The sequence below is a fragment of the Loxodonta africana genome, chromosome 14 (assembly GCF_030014295.1).
Source record: "Loxodonta africana isolate mLoxAfr1 chromosome 14, mLoxAfr1.hap2, whole genome shotgun sequence".
NCBI lineage: Eukaryota > Metazoa > Chordata > Mammalia > Proboscidea > Elephantidae > Loxodonta > Loxodonta africana.
In genome coordinates, this window is record NC_087355.1 from 47,541,092 (window position 1) to 47,553,394 (window position 12,303).

A 12,303-nucleotide genomic window follows, 5' to 3' on the forward strand; every position below is an offset into this window, starting at 1 on the left:
CTTGAATGTATTCATGGACTAATCTCCTATGGCAGAGAAACAAATTTCTCTTCTTTTGTTCTTCTCTAATGCCAGGAGGAACACCCAGCAGAGAAGGGGACAGCCAGTTTATTTTAAAACATCTTTGTAGAGATAAAATTTATATACTACAAAATTCCCAAAATTGAAACGTACAATTCTGTAGTTTTTAGTATATTTACACAGTTGTGCAAACATCAACCAATCTAAACTATTTTCACCATCCCTAAAAGACACCCTGTACCCATTATCAATCACTTCCCATCCCCACCCCCATAGCTCCAGGTCAAAGCCCTAGGCAACCACTAATATACTTTCTTTCTTTATGGATTTGCCTATTCTGGAGATCTCATATACATGCAATCATACAATGTATGATATTTTGTTACTGGCTTCTTTTATTTAGCGTAATATTTTCCAGGCTAATTCATGTTGTAGCATGTATCGGTCCTCCATTCTTTTTTATGACTGAATAATATTCCACTGTATGGGTATACTTTTTGTTTATCCATTCATCAGTTGATGAACATTTGAGTTTTTTCTGCTTCTTGGCTATTATGAAAAATTTTGCTATAAACATTAATGTTCAAATTTTTGTGTGGACATTTGTTTTCATTTTTCTTGGGTATATACCTAGGAATGGAATTGCTGGGCCAAATAGGAACTTTAACAGTTTGAGAAAATGCCAAACTGTCTTCTAAATTGGCTGTACTATTTTACGGTGTTATAAGCAATGTGTAAGATTTTCAATGTTACCACGTCCTCTCTAGCACTTGCTATTGCCTGTCTTTTTGATTAGTACCATTGTAGTGGGTGTGAACCCTGGTAGTGAAATAGTTAAGTGCTCAGTTGCTAACCGAATGATCAGCAGTTTGAACGCACCAGCAGCTCCTCAGGAGAAATCCCAGGAGACCTGTTCCCACTATGAGATGGAAATTGATTCAGTGACACACAACAACAATAGGTGTGAAGTGGTACCTCATTGTGGTTTTGATTTGCATTTCCCTTATGACTAATGATGTTGAGCATTTTTTTCATGTGCTTATTGGCCATTTGCATATCTTCTTTAGAGAAATGTCTATTCAATTTTTTTGCCACCTCTATTGAGTCTTTTATGGCCATGGCACAATGGTCTGCACTCGTCTACTAACCGAAAGGTAGGTGGTTCGAACCCACTCAGTAGCACCATGGAAGAAAGGGCTGGTGATCTGCTTTTGTGAAGATTACAGCCAAGAAAACCCTATGGAGCAATTCTACTTGGTAGCATGTGGGGGTGCCATAAGGCAGAATCCACTTGACGGCCATGGGTTTGGTATTGAGCATTCTAATGAATTTTCTATTTCCATTATTGTACTTTTCAACTCCAGAATTTCCATTTTGTCTTTTTTATAGTTTCTCTTTATCAATATTTTCTATTCGATGATACATTGTTGTCACACTTTCTTTAATTCTTTAAGTATAATTTCCTTTAGTTCCTTGAATGTATCTATAATAGTTGCTTTGAACTCTGCTATGTTCAACATCTGGGCCCCTTCAGAAGCAGTTTCTATTGCCTGCTTTTTTTTTGGTGTATAAGTTACAATTTCCTGTTTCTTTTTATGTCTCACATATATATATATGCATATATATATTTATATGGCTTTTTTTAAAATTGAACTTTAGATGAAGGTTTACAGAACTAGTTTCTCATCAAACAGTTAGTACACACATTTGTATGACATTGGGTAACAACCCTGCGACATGTCAGCATTCTCCCTTCTTAACCCTGGGTTCCCTATTACTAGCTTTTCTTGTTCCCTCCTGCCTTCCAATCCCTGCCCCAGGGCCGGTGCGCCCCTTTAGTCTGTTTTTTTTTTTTTTTTCCCATGGGTCTGTTCAATCTTTGGCTGAAGGGTGAACCTCAGGAGTGGCCTCATTTCTGAGCTGAAAGGGTATCTGGTGACCATACTCTCAGGGTGTCTCCAGTCTCTGTCAGTCCAGCAAGTCTGATCTTTCTTTTTCAGTTAGAATTTTGTTCTACATTTTTCTCCAGCTCTGTCCGGGACCCTCTATTGTGATCCTTGTCAGAGCAGTCAGTGGTGGTAACCGGGCACCATCTCATTGTAATGAACTCAGTCTGGTGGAGGCCATGGTAGATGTGGTCCATCAGTCCTTGGGACAAATCTTTCCCTTGTGTCTTTAGTGTTCTTCATTCTTCCTTGTTGCCGAAGGGGTGAGACCAGTGGAATATTCTAGGTGGCCGCTCACAGGCTTTTAAGACCCCAGACGCTACTCACCAAAGTAGAATGTAGAACATTTTCTTTATAAACTCTGTTATGCCAATTGAGCTAGATGTTCCTTGAGACCATGGTCCCCATAGCCCTCAGCCCAGCAATTCGGTCCCTCAGGGAGTTTGGATGTGTCTATGAAGCTACCATGGCCTTGCCTTGTACAGGTTGTGCTGGCTTCCCCAGTATTGTGTACTGTCTTACCTTTCACAAGTTACTGCTTATCTATTGTCTATTCGGTGTTTTTCCATCCCCACCCCTCCCCTCCCTCGTAACCATCAAATATTGTTTCTTTTTGTATGTAAAGCTTTTCATGAGTTTTTACAGTAGTGGTTTCATACCATATTTGTCCTTTTGTGATTGACTTATTTCACTCAGCATAATGTCCTGTGCTGAGTTCCTTTTGTTTGTGGATTTCTTTTGTTTTTATTGAGATTTTATGTTTTTTTCTTTATTTTGATGTGTAGGTTTGTTTACTTTTTTGTAGTTACCCTGAAATTTACTCTTGTCTTCCTAGGTTTGAACCAGTCTATTATTACTTGGTATTGCCTTGCCTTCCTCGGTATAGGTATATACCTATACTGGTTATTCCCTCTTTTATTGTTCTAACGTTGTTGTCATTTACAGATTAACCTCTCTGGTTCCCGGGTGCAATTGTTTTGGTTTTGGATAGTCCTTCAGAGTTCATTACCTATGTTGGTATCTGGCTGGTACAACCTTGTGTCCTAGGTTCAGGCTGTGGTCTGATGTTGTTTGTTCTTAGACCGAAGGACTCCCTTTAATAATTCTTGTAAGTTTCGTTTGGTTTTTACATATTCCCTTCATTTCTGTTTATCTGGAAATGCCCTAATTTCACCATCATATTTGAACTAAAGTTTTGTAGGATATATTATTCTCGGTTGGCAATTTTTTTCTTTCAATGTTTTATGAATGTCATCCCATTGCCTTCTTTTCTGCATGGTTTCTGCTTAGTCTTATTGTTTCTCTTCTCTATGTGACTTTTTTTTCTCGAGCTGCTTGCAGGATTTTTTGTCTTTGGTTTTGGCAAGTGTAATTATGATATGCCTTGGTGTTTTTCTTTTGGGATCTATCTTATATGGGGTTCGCTGAGCTTCTTGGATGGTCAGCTTTTCATCATTCATGATATTAGGGAAGTTTTCTGTCAGCAATTATTCAGTGATCCTCTCTGTGTTTTCTGTTTTCTCTCCCTGTTCTGGGACTCCAGTCACTCGCACATTTTTGCTTTTGATTGTATCCCACATAATTCTCAGGGTTTCTTCATTCTTTTTTCTGACTTTCCCTCAGAGTTGTGGCCAAATGTTTGTCTTCAATTTTGCTAATTCTGTCTTCCATTGTTTCAGACCTGCTCCTCAGCCCTTCTATGACACTGTCCATTTCTGAAATTTTGTTGTTTATCTTTTGGATTTCTAATTGTTGTTTTTGTATGATTTCTAGTTGTGATTTTAATTTGGCATTTTGTTCTGGTATTACTTTCCTGAATTGTTCCATTTTTTTTGTCTGTATTTCCCATGAATTTGTCTGCTTTTTCCAAAAATGTCTTTTCTTCCCTCATTTTTGTTTGCTTTTTACTTCAACTCTTGGATTGCTCTGAATATTAGAGATTTGAATTCCCTGTCAGGTAGTTCTAGTGCCTTTTCTTATACTGGAAAGTGAACTGGTTCTTTTATTTTGGACACCTACTGGACCCATCCTGTCTTGTTTTTTATGTGTTGATATTGTCTCCTGTCTCTGGGGCATTCAGTAGGTATTTTCTTCATTTCTTGATTGTAGATTCGTTTGTTCTGTTCTGCTTTTTTGTTTTATTTGGTTATGTCTGAGCAGGTGGGCTGTGCATTCTTTGTTGTTTGCTCCTCTGTAGTCACAATATTTTTCACCTCCTTGTCCAATGGGCAGGGCCAGCTGAAAGGGAGGGGCTGGGATGGATTGTTTGTGGTACCTACTAAGGCCAATAGGGCCAGCCAGGAATCAGTGCTGGGCAGGTTCCAGTAGGCCATGCCTGTGCTGCTCGGGGGTGTGATGTTCAGTGCACGGTTTAGGTAGGCAGGAAAGAGGGGGTAGGTTGTGCTGTGTGGAGCTAATAGGGGTGTAGGAAAGAGCAGAGAGAGGAGAGAAAAACAGGAGCCAAAAACAAACAAGCAAACAAAGAAAGAGAAAAAAAAAATAGTGCTAAGGGAGCTTGCCTTTGGAGTGGAGAGATGAGAAACCAAGAAACGGAGAAAAGCAAAAAAAGAAAAAAACTAGATAAAAATTTGGAACCAAAAAAAAAAATTCCTCAGGAGTCCCACAGTCGCACCCGTGGGGCTGCTAAGACCGGGGAAGGGGCTCTCAGGCTGCTCAGTATAGCCTGGCTAGAGGGGGTATAGATGTCACACAGCACCAGGTATTCAGGAGAGAGGAAAAGAAGGTAAGTGTAGCAAGACGAGAACTGAGAAATGAAGATAGAAAGGGAAAAAGAGAGAGAGAAGAAAAAAAGAAATGCCCCCAGGGATCCTACCTCGGTGGCTGCGCAGATTGGGTGAGTGGCTCCTATGCCATGCAGTGCAGCTCGGCTAGAAGGGGGTCCCAAGCTAGGAAAAGAAAAACAAAATAAAACAGAACAAAGCAAAACAAGGGGAAAACAAAGCCCCAGGGATCCCAGCAGCATGGTGTTGCAGGCAGGGGGAGTGGTTCCCCAGTTGAGCATGGCTTCACAGCCTTTCAAGAAGAAGCAAAGATAGCACATGGAGCCAAGTGTTCCAGAGAACGGAAGGGGAGGCTGTAGGAGGCACAGAAGAAAGCAAAAGAGATGGAAACAACCAACACCAGCTCAGGGGCCCCGCCAGTGTGGGCAGGGCAAATCCAAGCAGCCTGAGGCCAAAGTGTTGCCTCCTGGCCAAGAGACTGCGGCTGGTGGGAAGCAGAGGAGGTCAAAGGTGGGGGGAAAAAGCGGGGGGGGGGGGGGGGGCTAGGAAAGTGTATATTGCTAATTACCGGGTGCTCTGTCTCCTGCTGGGAACCTTGTGAAGCTGCTTTCCCATACTCCCTGTCTGCCGATCTCTGATGTGGGTGGGGTGAATTCAAGCAGCCCAGACACTGTGCTTCCTGGCCAGCCAAGCCACCACAGCCAGCCTGGAAGCTTGGAGGTAGAGAGCAGGGGGGAGAGAATGGGGGGATGGGAAAGCATGTATTGCTCGTTACTGGGTTCTCTGTCTCCTGCTGGGAGTTTCGTGACGCTGCTTTCCCGTGGTCCCTGTCTGCTGATGCCCGACTGGAGTCCAAGATAGCGGAGCCGTGTTAGCTGATGGGGCCATCTGCATGTCTCTCTCCTCGTTCTCCGTCCTCTGTCAGTTTCTTATTCCATTAGGTGCTTGGCTGAGTTCTCTATCTCTTCATTTGGTACTTCAGGTTCTAGGAATAATGTTTGTCTCTGTTTTACTTACTTTTTCAGGTCTTTGCTGTGGAGGGACGGCGTAGTGCTTCTGTCTATGGCGCCATGTTGGCCGGAAGTCTGTATATGTATTTTTTGATTTTGAAAATTGAACATTTTAAATAATATATTCTAGCAATTCTGTATTACTGATTCTTCCTCCTACCTCCACTGGGGGCTGATGTTTTTGTTCTTTGCTTGGTCACTTTTTTTTTTTTTTTCCAGTAACTTGGCTAGGCTCCATGAAGTCTGTTTATCCTACAGTGTGCAGGTTCTGATGTCCCTGCTTAGATCTAAAAAAAAAAAAAAAATCTTTATTTTTAGATTCTAGCCTGGCTACTTAGGGGTCACCCTTGGGTCAGCATAAGCTACTTATTGGTCAAAGATTGTGCTTTACCCCCTTAGCCGGTTAGATTTTTACCCTCCATCATTGCATAGGGTCACTGTGAGTCCGAATAAGTTCAGAGGCAACGGGTTGGGTTACCATTGCATGCTTGTGTGGCTTGGAGTCTCTTAATCACAGTTCAGGGAGTTTATGTTTTTGTTCCATGTTCAGCCAGGGACTAGTAGCTTGAAAGTTTCCTCTTCACTCACTCTTGAGAGGGTGAAGCTTTGAATATGCAGTCTTCCCGACAGCCAAGATGCATGTGATTTTATTCTTAAGCTTGACTTAATAGTAGTTGCCCCTACATCAAAGTAGCTTATTTTTCAGCCGATGTTTGGTCAGAGGCTATGCTTAAGCCTGTTGTGCTAGTGAGGCTTTTGCCCTTTGTTGGTGGATCTGTATGTGGGGATGTTTTCAAACCTGAACCATGTCTTCTGCTAATTGCTCCTGAGTGAGTTCAGCCCAGCGCATGTGCATAGGCTTTCCGATCCCAGTTTACTGTGATCCCAGGAGGGCTCTTCTTGGCTGTTTCTTTCTCTGTTAAACTTCTGGCTGCTCTGCCATTTTGCTTGCTTTTGTCGGTGTCGTGGACTACCAGTACCCTCACAGTTACTCTCTACCAAGATCTCCAGCGTGTTCAAAAACACCTTTGGGCTTGGATTCTGTATTGTGTCTTCCAAATAAAGTCAGTTTCCTCAGGAAGAGCTGCAGAGCTGTTTATCCCTATGGCCTGGGCAGGCAGCCTGTACCACTGCATAGGAGATAGGCATGCTTCTCTCAGAGTGACACCTCTCCCCTATGAGCAGGCAGGTGCTAGGGAGTAGGGAGCTGGTAGCCTGTGGTCTCCTCAGCTTGGCCCCTCAGCATGGAGTCTCCGTCTTACAAGCAAGCTGGGGCAGGAGCCATGGAAGCTCCATTATTATTGGTGCCTGTTCCTGGGGCAGAGTTTCTGCCCTGTTAGTTGGTTCTGAGTGGGAGAATGGGACCTCACTTCTGTCAACTAAGCTTGCCTGGAATACAGCTTTTGCAATAAGGGGATGCAAGGGGGATGAGAAAAACCAGTGGCTTGCGCCTCCCAGGGTGAAACTATACCCCTAGACTGAGCGCTAAAGGCAGCTCCCCTCTTCTTGGCTACACCCATCCAGAGTAGCCAGAATAGAGTTTCTGCAACACAGAGTTGGGGGCAGGAGAAGAGAGCAGGTCGTGGCTTCAGTGCCATAGACTCTTGCTGTTCTTATTGATATTTTGTAGATTTTCTTGAACGAATGTTTCTCTGCTGCATGCCCTTAGGACAATTTTGAGAGACTTTCAATAATTAAAAAAAAAAATTTTTTTCCAGCAGTTGAATAGTTGTTTTGCTGTGGAGAGGATCTTCCGACCTCCCCAATCTTCTATTCCAGAACACTCACCGGGATGGTCAGTTTTGATTGCTCTGATGATGGCTGAATCTAAGGTAGTAGGGAGCCCCTCAGCCCAGATTCTGTGGTGTCAGGTGGGAGTTTTGTTTAATTCCTTTCTGTTAAGCACTATGACACACCAGCTTTTGACAAGCATTATCATTTTAAGTCCTCCTAACTAAAAAAGAGCTGAAAACTGGTCCTTTTTCACAAATGAGAGAAACCAGACTCCAAGAGATTAAGTAGTCTGCCCAGGGTTACATAGCTAGTAAGAGACCAAGTTTGGAAATGATCAAACTTTAAAATTCCAGAGTTGTGCTTTTAGTCACTAGGCTACACTGCTCCGTATATTGGATATTTTTCTGGTACTTTTATTTATAAGATTCTTCTTTTTAGCATTTGCCTGAAAGAGATCTGTTTCAAAAGCTGCTGATACCTATACTGTAATGGCAGAATATATTGATTTCTGCATCTTCTTTTTGGATCTGTTTTCTCATTCCGCTTTCTTTCTTATCCTCATGTCTCATTCTGTAGCTGGGCCTGCTCATCCCTGGATATATGCCTGGTATTGCAAACTAAGCCAACTTACTGATTGCTCCTGGGGCCTTTAAAACCCAGGGGAAGTGAGTTTTACTCACTGGAATCTATTTTGGTGTTCCAAGACCACTTTCACACCATCCTTCATTCCATGGGGCTCAAAGCAGATAAACAATTGTCTGGCAACTGGGCTATTTTAAGCTCTGAGGAGACTAGAGAGTTGGGTTGGACCAGGTGTGAAAAAATTCCCACAGGAAATAGTGTGAAGTCAGCATGAAAGGATCTCTAGATGCAGGTAGAGTGGTGCAGAGTTCCATCTCCTAGCCTCTGTCCCAGGAAGCCCGTGTACTCACCCTGGCTTAGCCACTTACTAGTTGTGCTACCTTGATCCAACCATTAAATTTCAAAGGGCCTTAATGCCGTGACCTGTAAAATGAGAGAGGGCAGGATATGAATCTGTAAGTTCTCTTCCAGACTGAAAAGTGTGATTTTGAGGATTATACACAAGGGACCAGTGAAGCTAGAGTTCATGAGAGCAGGGTTCTCCCAGGCATATGCTATGGAGTAGATTCCTTATATAACCATCAAAACCAAAACCAAACCCAGTGCCATTGAGTCGATTCCGACTCATAGCGACCCTATAGGACAGAGTAGAACTGCCCCATACAGTTTCCAAGGAGCGCCTGGTGGATTTGAACTGCTGACCCTTTGGTTAGCAGCCATAGCACTTAACCATAGGTGATTTTTTTTTAACTTTCCAATTCTAGACTTGAATATTACAATATGTGTTAGCACCGTGAGGTCTCTGGAGCTGTAACTGCAAAGTCGAAGGAAAGCACATATATGGGCAGGCTGAGCAAGATGAGATGCCGAACAAAACTTTGTTTCAGAAGTAGGACGAGAGGAAATATAACCTTCAACCAATCCTGGGATAACACAGCACACTTTAGATTTGAATGGACCAAGTGCAAGGATGAGAATCAGCAGTCAAACCCAGGACGGGCTGACATATGGGCAAGAAAGAGGACCTTGGACAGAATGTTGTGGCTCTTCCTCAACAGACACAACTTTGTGGGTCTTTGTGGTGTGGTCTCTAAACCCAGCACAGTAGATCATTGGGTACTAATCAATCGTCCATGGAGACTAACATCTCCTTAGAGATACTGGGCTTTCCCAAAGTATAAGTTATATGTATGTTTTCTACTAGTTTGGGAGCTCCTGAATGAGGACTAGACTGAATCTTGTCCGTCTCTCTACTCTCAGTACCTAGCGCCATTCTCTTAGTACATGGTAGTTACATATTCAGTATTTGAAGAACAATGAATTTCTTTTATGTAGCTCATTTCTCTGGGCATTATTTGCTTGTAATAGAACAAAAATGCTTCCTTCTACATAATGATGATGTTATTGATCTGTCTTCATTTGCCTAGAATTTTCTTTGCTTATAAAATTAATACTTGCTCATTATAGAAAACATACATAAATATAAAAATAATAAAAACCATCTGTTATCTTTTCAACTGGAGTTATTACTAACATTTTAATTTTTTCCTCTAATCTTTCCATATGTATGTATGTATGTATATGTATATATATTTTATAAGTTTGAGTTCACACTGCATATAGTTTTGTTCTTTTTATCCATATATCATAAACATTTACTCCTTAAAAATAAGTTTTAGTTGTTCCACAATTCAGATATATAATAATTAACATAACTAAGGTTCTCTTACTAAAATCTAGATTATTTCTGTCCTTTTTTTCCCCCATTTTAAATAGCATGGCTATAAAAACCCATTAATATAGAGTTAGATTAGTGTAGAATTTAATATAGAATAGATTTTTAAAAGGGAAGTTCTTATATTTTTGATAAATAAGATAAAAAAGGAAACAATTGGGATATTTTAGGAAGACTTAGGAAGGTAGCAAAAAATAGTTTGTAAACTGCTCCTATGGTTGTAAAAAAATGCTATAAAATCTAGAAGTATTTTTCTGTTAATATTTTTGAATTAAAAAAATATAAAATGTTATATATGATACAACATAAACTATAATATAATACAATATGTACTATGTTTTAACCTTTTAAAATATTAATATAAATATTGATATTTTTAGGCTCTTGATAATTTTTCCCAGAAGAATAGTACACATTTATCCTCCTATCAATAATGTCTTAACGTTCTAATCCCTGCACCTTCATTTCTTTGGGTATTTTTTTCCTAATCTTTGCCAATTTTGATGAGCAAAATGTGCTATTTCACTATTATTTTAATTTGCATTACTTTGCTTATTGGTGAGGTTGACATTTTCATGTTTATCGGCCATTTGAGTTTTTCTTTTTTAAATTACCTTCGCCCTTTTCTATTGGTGCTTTAATCATTTTCTAATGATGTGTAAGAGTTCATTGCATAGTGTTGTTGTGTGCCGTCAAGTTGATTCCAACTCATAGTGACCCTATAGGACAGAGTAGAACTGCCCCATAGTGCTTCCTAGGCTGTAATCTTTATGGAAGCAGATCACCAGGCCTTTTCTCCTGCAGAACAGCTGGTGGGTTCAAGCTGCCAACTTTTCGATTAGCAGCCACACTCTTAACCATTGTGCCATCAGGGCTTCTCATTACATAGTAAGGGTTTTAATTTGATTATCATATTTGATTCAGAATGAATTTTTAAAAAATAAATGTTAAGATGGTAATTAGCATTGATCCATCACCCTCTCTTTTATTTCCTCTAAACATTATCTATTTCTCATATTTGTAGGATGGCTGGCTGGCCTTGGCATGTGCTTAAGAGGCTGCAGAACAGCCAACTTGACTAATATACCCTTCCTCTGCCCTATAAAGTGCTCTAGGAGACTGTGAGCAATTTTGCTCAGTTTACCTTGTCTTTGGAACAGTAACCTCATTGTTTGCAGAGTGGAGGGCGTCAGGCCCTTGAAACTGCACTTAGAAACTTAAGGTCCCAGGCTTGGCTGGATTTGGATTTTGAGCTTTGTGTATTTATTGGTACTTTTGTTGGTGCATTTCAAAGTATGTGTACCTACCTCATGGCTTTTCTTTATGGGAGTAATTTAGGAATGGAAAAAATAGGCAGAGAGAGAGAGCGCTAGACTGGGTTTACTGCGTAGAGTTGACTGGCTAGTTAACGTTCAGTTGCAGAGAATAGAATCTAGTTTAGCTGACTTCAACAGACATGGGTATATTGCAAGGTTTTAAATGCTTATAGAATCATTGGGAAGGTTGAGGATGCAGACTCTTGGCTGAGTTTTTCAGGAATGAATTTGGAAACTGTTCGGTAGAGCCAGGCTACGAAGGTTGCTACTGCCTTTCCTAGATCAAATAATGGCCTTTACCAGGAAGCTGCTGTACAAAATTCAGGCATTTCCACAATGATGCTTGCTTTGAAACAGTAGAAATAGCAGAAAGCATTCTACTTAACTCTGCTTTCCAGATATTGCTCTAGTGGAAAAAATTGATGATGCTTTAAATTACTTCTAGAACTCTAGCTGCAGGACAGTCCTAGAAATGTTGTTCTTAGGTGTTCAGACTTTACAGACCAACACATTTTCAGGAAGTCAGAATGGGTGTTGAAAGCGAATTGTCCACATCAAACATGGTGCTCATTTCATTATGCCTCCTAATCAACAATATGATATGAACTTATTTTTGTTTACTAAATAAACAAGTAAGAAAGATATCAGCCATTGGTTATATAGTACACCACTAGTAGCATTTTGGTCCTCTATACCTAATGGGTTATAGTGGATTTGATGAGACTAAAAGAAATGTAGAGAAAGTAATCATGAAATGAAAGAACAGATCTCCCTAGTCATCCTGACAGACTGGAGAGAAATTGTTCTAGGCTGTTTGTTAAGTTTGCCAAATAAGTTTAAGTGTGTTCTCTTTCACCTTTTCTACTGTTCTCCCCCTGTCTATTTTGCATGCTTCTTTTTCATGGACCTCATCTAAAATTTTGATGTTCTCAAAGGTTTTTATCTTCTGCCTGTAAACATTCTTCTTAAGAGATATGATCAAGTCCCATTGCTTTAAGTACCACCTATATATTTATGACTTCTAAGTGTGTGTATATATGTGTCCCTGACTTCTATCTGTGCATTTCCAAGTACCTTCTAGATGCCCTGCAAGCCCCCAAAACTTAGTGCCCTGCTTCTCCTGTGTTTCTCACCTTGGTCAATGACATTGCCATCCACCCAGCTAGAAGCCTCAGAGTTATAATGTCTGATATGGTAGCTTGCTTTAATGTTTTGACC

The 12,303-nt window shown here is 40.7% G+C and overlaps 1 protein-coding gene across 8 annotated transcripts in view; it reads left to right on the plus strand.

Annotated features, from left to right (window-relative positions):
- The window catches only part of CPQ (carboxypeptidase Q), a 549,531-nt gene that overhangs the window by 101,949 nt on the left and 435,279 nt on the right, over positions 1-12,303 (plus strand). The window lies entirely within an intron of this gene.